The sequence below is a fragment of the Aulonocara sp. 'chitande type north' Nkhata Bay genome, linkage group LG1 (assembly GCF_057382095.1).
Source record: "Aulonocara sp. 'chitande type north' Nkhata Bay isolate Kocher_YH1m ecotype deep benthic linkage group LG1, A_spYH_male_GT1.1, whole genome shotgun sequence".
In the NCBI taxonomy this organism is placed as follows: domain Eukaryota; kingdom Metazoa; phylum Chordata; class Actinopteri; order Cichliformes; family Cichlidae; genus Aulonocara; species Aulonocara sp. 'chitande type north' Nkhata Bay.
The window spans coordinates 34,962,563-34,975,943 of record NC_141344.1 but is presented as its reverse complement, the minus strand read 5'-3'; the positions used below and the strand labels follow the sequence as shown (position 1 = coordinate 34,975,943).

At 39.3% G+C, this 13,381-nt stretch overlaps 1 pseudogene across 1 annotated transcript; it reads right to left on the bottom strand.

The window, feature by feature from the left end:
* Positions 1–1,132: 1,132 nt before the first annotated feature.
* LOC147339436 (immunoglobulin superfamily containing leucine-rich repeat protein 2 pseudogene) lies at positions 1,133–8,094 on the bottom strand (annotated as a pseudogene). Its single transcript, XR_015129320.1, has 2 exons — positions 7,850–8,094; positions 1,133–5,887 (listed from the first exon to the last, which is right to left on the bottom strand). The product of XR_015129320.1 is annotated as an immunoglobulin superfamily containing leucine-rich repeat protein 2 pseudogene (transcript).
* Positions 8,095–13,381: the final 5,287 nt, after the last annotated feature.

The following is a 13,381-nucleotide window of genomic DNA, read 5'->3' as shown; positions in this document are numbered from 1 at the left end:
TTCGTTAAATGGGGTATTCGTAAGTCGGGGTTCCACTGTACTAAGAATATTAAGCAAATATATTAAATATTATATGTTTTCATGGTTTAATACAGTTCTTGCTTGGTGAGTGAAAATATCCTGAAATGTAAATGTTTCAGACTGGGCTGACATCTTATTACTGTTAAAGAAAGACAATAAACTAAAAGGGTAAATAATGGAGGACATGCTGACCAGGGTAAGGATATACTACTTTACTGTAATTTAACAGTAAAAATTTCCTCCTGTGTACTCTTCCAAATACCAGAATTTATCATATGTTTAGTGTTTATTGATCTTATTATCTTAATCATTAAGCAGCTTTCTTGTTTGATCTAGTCATTAGTAAGTTTTTACTAAGAAGTCTTTTACTTCCTGTTTTTCTTTTTTTTAATGTTTAACTTACATTTTTAAGGAATCACATGATCATTTTTACAAGAACTTGTGCATCATCTTCCATGCATGTACATTTCACCTATTGCATTATTGTTTTCTGATTAACAAAACAATGTTAGTGCTTCAAGATGTGCACTGTGAGATAAAATTTGAATGAATAAGAAATTACTTTTTAAAAGTAAACAGGACTGACAGTTGAGGTGCATTACATTAGAGTGATAGAGAGACGTTCCAATGAGTCACAGTGCACGGACAAGTGGACAAGTTACACGAGAAGTACAGGCCAGAATGCTTGAACTGTATGGGTACTTCTTTGCTGCGGGCGTTCTCTTAGGTCCACTCTCAATTGCTCCATTTCATCACTAAGCATCAATTAAAAGTTGTTCTGAGTGATCATCTTTATCCTGTCATGAAACATTTATGTTCTGAAAGGAATGACTCTAGCCACATCCCAAGACTGGTTACTGAATAATCTGATGAATATAAATATGACACAAATTATATGCTATGGCCTTCACAGGGTTAGACACGTTAGCGTGCTGTCCACCATGGCATCAAAAGCATGACATTTGTTTGAAGAATGGCGCTTTGCCCCTGCTATGTGGATTAGAAGGACTTGGAGAATATACTGTAGGTATGCCAAGGTACACTGACAGCTGTGCTGGCAGCATGTCGTAGCCCACTTTGAATTTTGAGAGAGAGGAAAACAATGTGGGTTTTTTTCAAACTTTATTGAGGCACATAGGGCAGTTACAATATTTAAACACTTTGGTAAAAACATACTGTTCCCTTTATCACAGGGATAAAAAAAACAGAAAATAGACAACAAGAAATACTGATCTAAAGTTATTATTTGGGCCATTTATAAGACACAACATACTGTGACTCCACAACAGGCAGCATGCAGGTCCTCTAACACTGTGCCCTGGGAAAAACAGCAGGACGGACACATGACCCAGATACAACAGAGCAATAACAGAGCACACACACACACTCATAGGTGCTTCTACATTTGGAGTAGGGTGTCTACATTTTATCACGATGGAGTCTGTTTAAAGCAGCCTTATATTTGGAGTCAACACACTTCTCCTTATTGGACATGTTTACCGTATAGCTGAACAAAATGCTCACAGCTGCAGTACACAAAGATTTGATGTTTTTTTTATGAAACAACACAGTTTTCATTAACATTTAAACTCCATTAAGTGATTTTTTATTAAATTTCTATTTTAAGCCACTACACTCCTAATAGAAGCACACACATTTACTTTAAAGCAGAACATAGGCATATTTGTTAGTATTGATTTCACTACGCACATTGCTTTGCGCTGCAATTCATATGTGACACAAGTCATTTTTTTTCCCTTAATCAAACCTTGATTGTGACTGTTGTACTCATCCTGACAGGCAGAAACGTGTGCTCTCATCCATGACCCGCCTACTGTTATCTAGAAACAGGTTTAGCAACAGTGCTTAAAAATGAATGAGATATCAACGTTTCTGAGGTTACATAGGCTTCCATTTCTTGTCATACCTGCACTCATGTAAACATGGATATAACCGTTGAATAACTGGTCTGAAAAAAACATTTACATGCAGGACTTAGTGTTGGTTAGTCATAGTGTGCACTTTGAAATTATTAATAGATATTCAGTCCCTACTGTGAAAATTTTACCTTCACACCACAGAAGATTTTATTCTTGCTGTTTTGGTCATACTGTGAATTTTTGCCATGTTGCAAGGAGAGCTTAACTTCTGTCTCGCTAGCTCGCCCTGCGCTCAGTGAATCTGCGTTCGACTACTCTGCCTAGGCTGCACTGTCGTGCGCAGATCCACTGAGCGCTCAACACAGACAGCATCGTAAGAAGGAAAGTTGATAAAATAAATTAAAAATTTTGTATTGTTCGATACATATGCATACCGAACCGAAAGCACTGTATCGAATGGTTCAATATCGATACGAGTATCGTTGCACCTCTAGTATCTAGGTGCACATTTAAAAATGTAAAAGATTTTTTTTATTCAAAGAAGAAAACCAGGAATTCTGCAGATGTGGTCACAGTGCATACGTCCTCTATGCTTTTCAGTTTGCTTTCTTTCTTCAACTTTCTCCAACTTTTTATTACAGTTTTCGTAAATTCACTGTAACCTCGAACTTCACCAGGCAGAACAGATCTCTGCATTAAATACACTTCACCCTACAAGCGTGATATTAGAAAGTCTACACACTGCGTGGTTTGCCCACGTGTGAACAGAGCAGGCGATAGTGTGCCCGGTGATGAACATCACATCCTGCCTCCTGCACGCTCCTCACAATGTGCAGGAGGAGTGTTTTCAGTAGTAAATACACATCTGTACAGACAATCCCCTATTTTCTCTTACATGTGTGAAAATGACCAAATGAACTCTTTTTACCTTTAGTTGTTTAGTGCTAAGATCAATCAATGGTCACCATGGTGATAATCATGTTCTCACCAAGAAGAGAAACTTCTTTCCAAATTTTAAAATAATAATTTTCAAGTCATCTCTTAACAAGGTAGAAGTGTACAGACAATTCCTGCTTTGATGGAGGGGATTTTATCAGCGCGTTGTTGTCCTATTTGCTGCACTGGAGTGTCTGGAAAATTTCCACAAGTGATCAATAGACAGGCAACCAGTTGCCCATCCAATCATTGAATGCTGCAGCATGGATTGTTGTTTCAAGCGAGTATAGTAAAGTCATATTTCTATGAAACTGAATGGCACCAACAAATGAAGCAACATAACAATTAATAAACAAATGATAAACAATCCTGGATCCAAGATAATTAAATTCATAATTTAATTATCTTGGATTAACTGATTAACTGATGTAGTTTATTATTCATAAACTACATCAGTAGTCACATTTTAGGGGAAATATGGTTTCCAAAGTCATCATCTACGATAATTTAAACCAGGACACTGTGTTTCAGCTCCTCCGTGGAACCTTTTGATTTAAATTATCATGGTTTGGGTTAAATTCCATGGAGACTGGTCTTGCGCAGCTAATATTTACATAATTGCTAAAAAATGGAGCATCAGAGAAAGGTGAAAATATAACTGATATGTTAATTACAATCAGTATTAATGAAACAAATACAATCATTCTGGAGGATGTCATTTAGTTGTGTGGGATTGTAATTTTGAGGTGGTGGGGATGTTACGAAAGCAAGTTACATTATATCACAGGTAGTGATATTTACTTTTTAATTATTTTATTTGCATTTTTAATCACTAGGGTTTGAGAGTAACGAAATTTCTATTCTCTGTATGTCCTGTACATGTGGCAGAATTGACAAATAAAGTTGACTTGACTTGACTTGACTTGACAAGTTACTGACTGGGATATTTGTAATTAGTTGTAATATTCACTGCTTCAGCTCCCAGAGGCAGCCTGTCACTGTACTCAGATCCCACCTCACAGTCGTCCAAATTCCCCCTGCACTGAGACAAAGTAAAGGAGTCAGTCACCACACTCTCTTCCGTATCAGCCTCCTTGTCCCCATCTCCGCTCTCCGTCTCGTCTTCCTCTTCATCCAGCTGGCTGCTGTCAATCTTCTTCAGAGACTCGGCGTGAGGTGCGTAGATGTTGAAGTTGGTGGTGAGGTTCCTCTCTATGTGATACTGGTCTTTGGCCTTAAGGATCAGCTTGTAGGTCTTGCTGCGGTACTTGTACACCAGGTGGAAGCACGTAGCCCCGAGCAGAGGCACAGTGGACACGGTCAGGAGGCAGATGCTGACTGAGATGATGATGAAAAGGTTTGGCACCTTCCTTCTTGTGGTGAACAGCACGTGGACCTCACAGTCCTCCCCTCTGTAGGTCAGGCAGAGGGAGTAGTTGGTGCCTGGTCGCAAACCGCTGAACTGATACGAGTTGACGCCATCCCTGATCTTCGACCATTGCACGGCAGAATGTTTTAGGTCCGCGGTGACGCACAGATACAAGCCATTTGAAGGGGCTTTTTCTGAGATGTCTGGAAGGCCGTGGTGCTCTTTGTTGTCAGAGGTGGCATCAGCTGCCTGGTTGCCTTTTTGTCTGGCCATGAGAAGAGGATTGAGTCGCACTGTTGCCTGTGTTTCTGACACTCCTAATGCAATCACACCAAAGTCAAACATGTATTTAATGTCATCTAGGCTCCCGTTTGAGACAGGGCTTGAAATATAGCTCGTATTAGCCGTCAAGCCACATTTGCTAGATAGATATTTTGTTAAATCCTCATTAGGTTCGGAAACACTGTCTGCAGTTGCTCGGTGAGTGGGTATGATGCTCGTAATTTTTTTTCTCTGCGCGGCATTAAAAGCAGATGCTTTGACTGTTTCCTGGCGTGTAGAAGGGTTTGTTTTAGTGTAACTGGGTACTGTGGTCATTTGCTTCGTGGGTGTTGGTGTAGACAGCGCCATCACCTCAACTAAAACTGAATCCTCCGCTCTTCCAAGCTCATTTGTGGCAGAGCAGCTGTAGTTGCCCCCATCTTCCTTCCTGAGGTTTGAAACGAGAAGTGTGCCGTTATTAAAGACTTTGACTGAATCCGACTCGTAGGACGCCGAGGAGTCCTCGCTGGATTCTGCAGAGCCCTCCTCAGCAAACAACAAAGCCAGCTCCTGTTTTTGGCTTTTGCTGTGAATGCTCCACAGGACTAGTGGTTTTGGGTTTCCTTTGAAATCACAAGTCAAGACCAGTTTGCTGCCCTCATAGAATTGTGCATTATCTAGCACAGTCCATACTGTGACATTGGGGCTTGTACATTTTGTCTCAGGCAGTTTCCTGATCTCCATTCCTTTAAATTTCTCTGGTGTTGCACAAGTGATGGGACTGTGCTCAGTGAGTGATATGGTGGTTGTTGAAATCCAAACTCTGAACCATTCCAGGGAGCAGGTGCAAGCGAATGGATTATTATAAATCTGCAAATGTGACAAAGACAGCAAACCTTCAAATGTTCCTTCAGCTATGGTCACAAATCTGTTATTGTTGAGCCGAAGAGACTTCAGATCTTTCAGGTTGGAGAAGGCGTCCATTGGCAGGCTGACCATCTCATTGTGATTCATCTTCAGCATATACAGTCCCGTGAGGTTCTGTAGATCCTCCCAAGGAAAGTCTACTATTTTATTGTGGCTGATGTCTAAGTTTTGCAGATGAACCAAAGGCACAAGCGCCCCCTGTTCAATGGACACAATCTCATTGTGTGACATCCACAAGGAAATCAACCTGGTGACATTGTCAAATGTCCCCAGAAGTAGTACACTGATTTTATTAGCAGAGAGACTAATGGTCGCAACACTGGGAGGAAAACCCTCTGGGACTTTATCTAGCTCCTTGTAGGAGCAATCTGCAAAGAGACGGCTGTATTTAACCGAGCAGGTGCAGAGCTGAGGGCAGATCAGTCCTGTGGTGAAGGCTGTAGAGACCCACAAACTGAAGAGGAGGATGTATGTAGCTGCCATTCTTCTGTTCCTGTAAAATGGAGTCACAGTCCATCTGTTAGTGAGTGCATTAAATCGGATAAAAAGTGCTGCGAAAAAGTATCCGCCCCTTCCTGATTTTTTAAAAAAATAAAACCATCATTTAAAAACTGGATTTTGTATTAACTCTGGTTATCTTTGTTTAACTTGAACATTTGTCTGATGATGTGAAATATGTAAGTGTGACAAATATGCAAAAAACTAAAAAACAGGCAAATACTTTTTCACAGTGCTGTAAAAGACAATATTAAAAAGAAGAAACATTGGCATATAAACAACATGAAAATGGAGCGTGTTTATATAATCCAAGACAGATTTGTAAATCATTCAGAGAGTCTCCAAATGAGTTCAAAAAGCTGGAGAGAGTCCTGACTGCATTAACAAGCGTGCACACTGCTCTCTCTGTCAGTCTGCAGCCCGACAGAAGCTACACAAAAAATCTAATTTTCCCAACATTTACACCATTGATACAATGAGCTTACAGACCACCTTACTTTTAGCCAAACTGTGTATTTGTGCTTGAGACTTTACATGGAAAGGAAATGCACACAAAACATCATTTAAATAATTTGCTTCATAGCTTGAAAGGACTGATAATCTTTAGAATTCATGGAATTAAAATAAAATGAAGCTTTTTCTGTTAAAACAGCACAGAGGTGGTTCCAGCTGGAATACTGCTCTATGACTTCAAATTGTTCTTAATTAAAAGCCAAAAGCAGTGAAGTTTGAATGTTTAAGATCCTGGCCAGCAAACAAAATTAAACCAAAAATATAAAGTCTCAAATATTTACAGAGTGTCTCTGGCTCAGTAAATGTTACTGATGCTCTAACTGAGCCCATCTCTTGCAGATACAAGACTAATTATGGAGAAATTTCACTTAGGCATTGGAATTCCTACAGATACAAAAGCAAAACTGTCACTTTTTTTTCACAGTTTTTATAATTTTAACAGTGACAGACAGATTGACCATACCATCATCTAAAGAAACAACTTAGAAACAAAGCCACTGACATCTATCAGTCTGGAAAGTGTTACAAAGCAATTCCTAGCCCTTTGGGACTCCCGCGAACAACTTTGAGAGCAATTATCCACAAATGGAGAAATTTTTAACAGTGGTAAAGTCCGGTCCAGCAAAATGTTAATTTCTCAGTTATTTCTCTGGCTCAGTAAATGTCACTGTTGAACGCTTAAAGTTGATCCATCTCCTGCAGGCACACGAAAAGCTGTGGAGAAATCTCACTACAGTTCCTGCAGAGACACAGACACTGTTCCATGCAGAGAACATGAAATAATATTTAGCAAGCATGAGTTATTAATCCATTTACAATACAATGCTAACCTGTTTTACACCGTGCCGTCTCACTTTTGTTCTTTCTGCGATTCACATAAAACAAACTGTACTGGAGAAAGAATGCCCCACCGCTGATATTCCTCAAGTTTCTTCTCTATTTCTCTTTAAATATTTTCACGCATTCGTGGCTTTCTCTCATGCCAGCTCTGTACTCTGACTAAACACGTTTCTATCGGAAATGGCAAACAAGGAGGAGCCCTGTAGCGTCTGGAAAATCAGGAAAGAAAAGAAAACAGTGACAACGATGTAATTTTCGAAGCTTCGAAGGTATGCGCTGACAAACTACAGTGAGTCAGTGTATCCTTCAAAGCAGCAGTGGTGGAGCTGAGTGCTGGGCCGCTGGGGAAAGCCTTTGGTTTCAAACTACGCAGCAGCCTCTGTCCTTGGTTCTGAAAGATGAGCAGCGCGTCTGCGTACACGCACCCTGTAATGTCGCTGTGAAAGAAACTGTGAAGCTCGCCACCCGCTGTTGGTCGACCAAAACACCAAAGTTTTCCTGTGCGCAGAGACTTCGACGTTGGGTCAGCATGTAAAAATAATGCGGGAGGAAAGAGCACACCTATTCTCTGCGTTAGCGGCCCTAAACCCGGTGACGTGCTTACCTGCGTGTGATTTGTTTTGCTTGTTTCTGCAGAGAAGCCGCTGTTTGCAGTCACGGCACCGCGAGCTTCAGGCCGGATGGAAGTTTAAAGCTGAATGTGACTTAGCTCGGCTCTCTGGCTGCCTCTACATGATGAAAACACGCGTGTCTCCTGGGATATATGTCAAACTGAGGTATCCCCCCTCCTCACACACACATACACATCTCCCCTACTCATCCTCAGCCCCGGACAGAACTGCACCAGTGTCTCCCCCCCCCCCCCCAAAAAAAAAAAAAAATTTAAAGGGGAATTGACCGGCTTGGTTTGAAAGACATGGCGACTGATGTGAGAGCTCTTTAAATGTGGCAGAGCTGCTTAATCATGACAGCAGCAGCCAGCGATTATCCTGCTGATCAGCCAGATAGTTATTCATCAAGTCTTCATGTGTATTTCAAAGCTTGCTTACTTATCGTACTTAGTTAGTTACAGTTAGTTAGTTGTAGTTAGCATCTGTAAATACGTATTTGTGCTTCTGATGGTTTCCCCAGAAATTGTGTGAAATAGTCGTTAAACCTTAATCTGAAGCAGGAAAGAGGTTTTGAACACACAGCATCACGTTTTCTGATATCAAACAAAACCAAGTTCCTCTCATGCCCACTTAAACCTGGCTCCAAAACAAAACATTTCACTCAGACTTCAATGTTAAAATATCTGAAATATCAAAGGAAAAAGCATTAAAAGATTTTAAACCTTCGAAAATGACCTAGACCTTAAAAACAGAGAACCAGTATATGATCATAGCGAAGAGGTCGGTGCATTTCTACCAAGTTGAAACAGGGCCGGCTTTAATCTTATCTAGTACCACTCTGAAACACAGGATGGGGAGCTGAGTGAGTGTATACAGTTCAGCAAGAGAGGTCTTTCAGCTGCCTTGGGATCTGGAGCTGTGAGGGATATACTCCTGTGTTCAGTCTAGCACAGCAACAAATTCAGAAAAATTTAGATTAGGAAGCACTGCTCAGGCATCACTAACAATGCAGCAAGTAGAACCTAGACCCTTGCTTTTGGCAGGGGTATCAAAATAAGGCACATGGGCCAGAACTGGCCCAGCAAAGACTCCAATCTGGCCCAGCTTCATGGCTTTGGAAAATGTGAAGGAGGACATCAGTTCTGGACATTTGACAAAATTTTCTGTCAAACATTACAGCTTTTGCTATACTCATCCTACATCAGAGTACTTAAGTAAAAGAAAAAGAACTCAGTGACTTTCTGTGTCATAATTACAAGACAGCCTGTGCTATGAGCTACCAGAACTTTTTCCGTAACTGCACGTTTATTTCTTCCAATTTAAGAAGAAAAAGTCGCACTGACAGATTATTTACTTTTTAAATTTCTTCAGCAGCATTTCTTTATCATGTAGAAAAATAGAGATTAGATTTATTTTTATTGTATTAAGATATCTCAGGTTTTAAATATGTAGTTAAACTCCTTTACGCTGACAGAAAGGGGACTTCGGCTGGTTGTGCCTTGAGGCGACAGTTGTTGGGAACTGGCCCAGCTTATTATACACAGCAGTTGCAGTACAGATTACAAGGTTGACAGTTTTACTGCTGTTTATGTGCACTGCTGCTATCTTGGATTGTGAACACAGAGTTATTGGGAAAGCTCCAACTTTCCGAGTTGGAAATATGACTTATTAAAGGTCCATTTGAAAATTCTGACTGGGAACTCAAGAATATCAGCTTCTGACTTGAAATGGAGTGGACTGATATCAACATTATTCAAGATAATGTTAAACATATAATGTGATTCATGTTATTCACCAATTTACTTTGGTACCTATGAAAGCACAGATTAAAACACAAAAAACAAACAACCAGATATTTGTTTCAAAGTCATTTTTCAAAATAAAAATAAAAGGTATTTGGATGCTCCTTATTCCCCTCACAGTAAATCCGTATATTTGATTTACCACTGACTTTATGCTGGATGTTGATCCTGATGCTCTCATTTACCCAGGCTTGAGACCAATATGAGGCACATATTAGCTTATGCCCCCTGAGATATAAACATCTCAAACTAGGGATCTTTTTCATGAAGGGCAAATGTCTTAACCAATTGCTACATCCCCAAACAAGGGCTAGAAGATGAAATGAGAAGTAAGAGCCAGGAAAGACAGAAGTCAAACTGAGTGGTGTACATAAAGAGTAAGCTTTCATTATTTATTTTTATTTTTATTTAAAAAGGACAGTGCATATTGATGAACATATACCAGTGTAAATATGCCAGATTTATCCAGAAGGCTATTTTCCATCTGTAGTCCCTGACAGGTCAGACAAAAATGATATATAAAGAATATAGCACACCATCAGACAACAAACCCAACATGAAGAGATGGCTGTGTCACTGTATCAGCTAAATACAAACCTAAATATCCTAAAAGAAAAAAGAAATGGTTAAACAAAAGAGAAACAAACCCAAGCTCCTCACTAGCAGCACTAAAACAACACTAGGCTCAAACAAATCACATCACAACAGCTCTAAACTCTCAGGGCTGCTTCACACACTAACTGACCAAGTAGCTCTTAACCAGGTTATTACTGAGTGAGGCCCCGTGCACGCTGGCTTCTCAAGAGCAAGACTACACACACACACACACACACACACACACACACACACACACACACACACACACACACACACACACACAGATCTACTGCATGTAACACCAGTACACAATGGAATAATTTCTTATGAAATATTCTTCTTACATAGAAGAAAAGATTGAATCATGTTGTGCTAGACTTAAAATTTCTGGTAAAAGTCTGCCACCTTATGGTTAAAAAAAAACCTTTTGAAAAGAATGTTTTGAGTCTCTGGTTTTGCTAATTCTGGCAAAGTTACTCCAAAACTGAAAGGATTCAGTTTAAATGTACTTTTTCTAAGATCATGGCATAATGAATGCTAATTCTTTCTCATAGTTTAATAAGACATTGATCTGAACTTTGACGAGGTTTGTTTGGCTTTTTGTCACACCTAAGAGGACAAAACAATATCAATATGTATGTGATGCATTCAGGGTCTGTTAGGATGCCTTACCATTTCATTTAATATTTGTGTTATAAAGTCTGTATTTGAGATGACATGTGCTCTTGTGAACACTCAGTATGGCCTAAATCAGGGGTTTCAAACTTGTAGCCCGGTGACCACTTGCAGCCCATGTCACCCCCTACAGCAGGTATATTGACGTGAAAAAATATAATGCAATTTGGCCCTTAAAGTTACCGGTTTGTTAGGGAGGATTTGTTTGTTGTTGAGTGCAATGTTAAAACAAGTTCTTTGAAAGGCTAAAAATTATTTAATATGAAGATAATATGAGCAAACAGTACAAACATGTTGAGGGACTGGCAGTAAGAGAGTTATTTGTAAAGAAAACAATTTTCAGCAGCAGTCGAAAACTAATTTGTACACTTATGTCTGCATTTTTATTTTGTTAAATACGAACAAAATTAAAGCAGAAGTGCTGCCACATCTGACCAGAAAGAGAGTACCAGTGTGTAAAAAGCTTCAGTTAGTAAGGAGTGATGAGAAAACAAAAAATAGGTTCACGTTTGCAGTTTTGTCTTGTTATACAATATTTGAAATATAAAAAAACAATTTTTGGAAATATTGGAGGGTGTTTTCTTGTTTGTTTTGTACTATTTGAACACTAAAGTGGCCCTCTAATGAGATGACAGTGCCAGCAGTGGTGTCATGGCTACTGAACGGACTCACGCGCAGACAGTTCTTTCTAAGAGAACAAAAGGAGATTTATTTACAACAGGGATCACGTCAGTGCTATATATATGTACAGTGAGTTGGGAGGGGGTTTTCCCTGGGTCTTTTCCCGGGTTGTAGTTGTGTGTCTTATTTTGAAATAAATTTTTGTGCATTACCATACCGACCAGAGAGCATTGAGCGGCAGAGAGGAGGATGTTACGCTCAATGTTGTTGGTGCATTTCAGGAGGACACTGCTAATAAAGTTACACAATTACACAGTGAATTCGGGTTTATTATTATATTTACAAAATACCACAGTTTTTGTCTTGGTCGTATCATTTTATTTTGTTGTATTTACTCCCGACACCGTGAAAATACATTAAACCGGTCAATGGTTCAAAAAAGGTTGGGGACCGCTGATCTAAAGGATATAACTTGTAAGCTAGAGAGGAAATGGCACCTCACTAATTTAGAAGATCATTTAGCCTGGAAAGATAGTTTACTGCTTTGTTTTGTTTTTTTTAAAGCCCACTGTAAAGCTTATTATTCATCACTGATTGAAAAAACAAGAACAACCCTAACGTTTTCTCCAGCACTGTGGCCAGGCTGACAAAATGTCCGAGCTCTGTTTAGCCAAGCACTTTAACATGAACTAGTAATGACTTCATGAATTTCTCTAAAAATAAAAATTTTACCATTAGAGAAAAAATGACTCATAAATGACTCATAAAGGCTTATAACACACAAGCCATCTCACAGACGTAGCATTATGGACAGCTATTTTCAGTACCATTGATATTTATCTAGACTTTTTTTCTTTCTTTTTCTTTCTTCCTGAGTTAACTTAAGTGAGTTAACACACACCAAATAGTTAAACTGCATGAATGTCTTAAAGACATAAAGACCTGGATGACCTCCAATTGTCTCTTTCTAAATCCAAAGGTTATTGTACTCGGCCCTAAAAATTTAGAAATATGGTACCTAACCAGATTGTTACTCTGGATGGCATTACCTTGGCCTCCAGTAACACTGAGAGGAAGCTTGGAGGGGTTTTTTTTGACCAGGATATGTCCTCCAGTATACAGATATTAAACAAATATGTAGGACTTTCTTCCATCTGCACAATATCTCTAAAATTTGTAATATCCTGTTTTAGACTGACTCTGTAAAATAATTAATAATTAATGCATTTATTACTAGGCTGCACCACCATTATTATCAAGTTGTCCTAAAAAGTCTTTGAAAAGCCTTCAGCTGATCCAAAATGCTGCAGTGAGAGCACTGACAATGTGCTCTAGTAACACAGAGCACATTTCGCCCAGACTCTTCATTAGCTTAAATTCTTCTCATCATGTACAAAGTCGTGAATAATCAGGCCCCATCTTATCTTAATAAGATTATAAAACCATATCACCCCAATAGAGCACTTTGCTCTCAGACTGCTGGTTTACTTGTGTTTATTAGGATATCTAAAAGTAAAATGGGAGGCAGAGCCTTGAGCTTTCAGGCCCCTCATCTGTTGGACCAGCTCCCAGTCTGGATTTGTTTCATGTGTGGCATCATTAGACCAGTTTAATAACATCAAATGAGTGAATAGTAGAATAATCCACTAGAATAGCTCAGTGAATTAAACATACAGTACCAGAAGTCATAATGAACTTTAAATGGTGCACAGTTTGTTCTATTTGAATCTGTCTTAAAGCTGCACACTGTGTAATCCATCCTTCTGAGGCAACAGTGCAATGTTCAACATGAGGTCAGTTTTATCATGTTTAGATGTGATCTGCCATTTC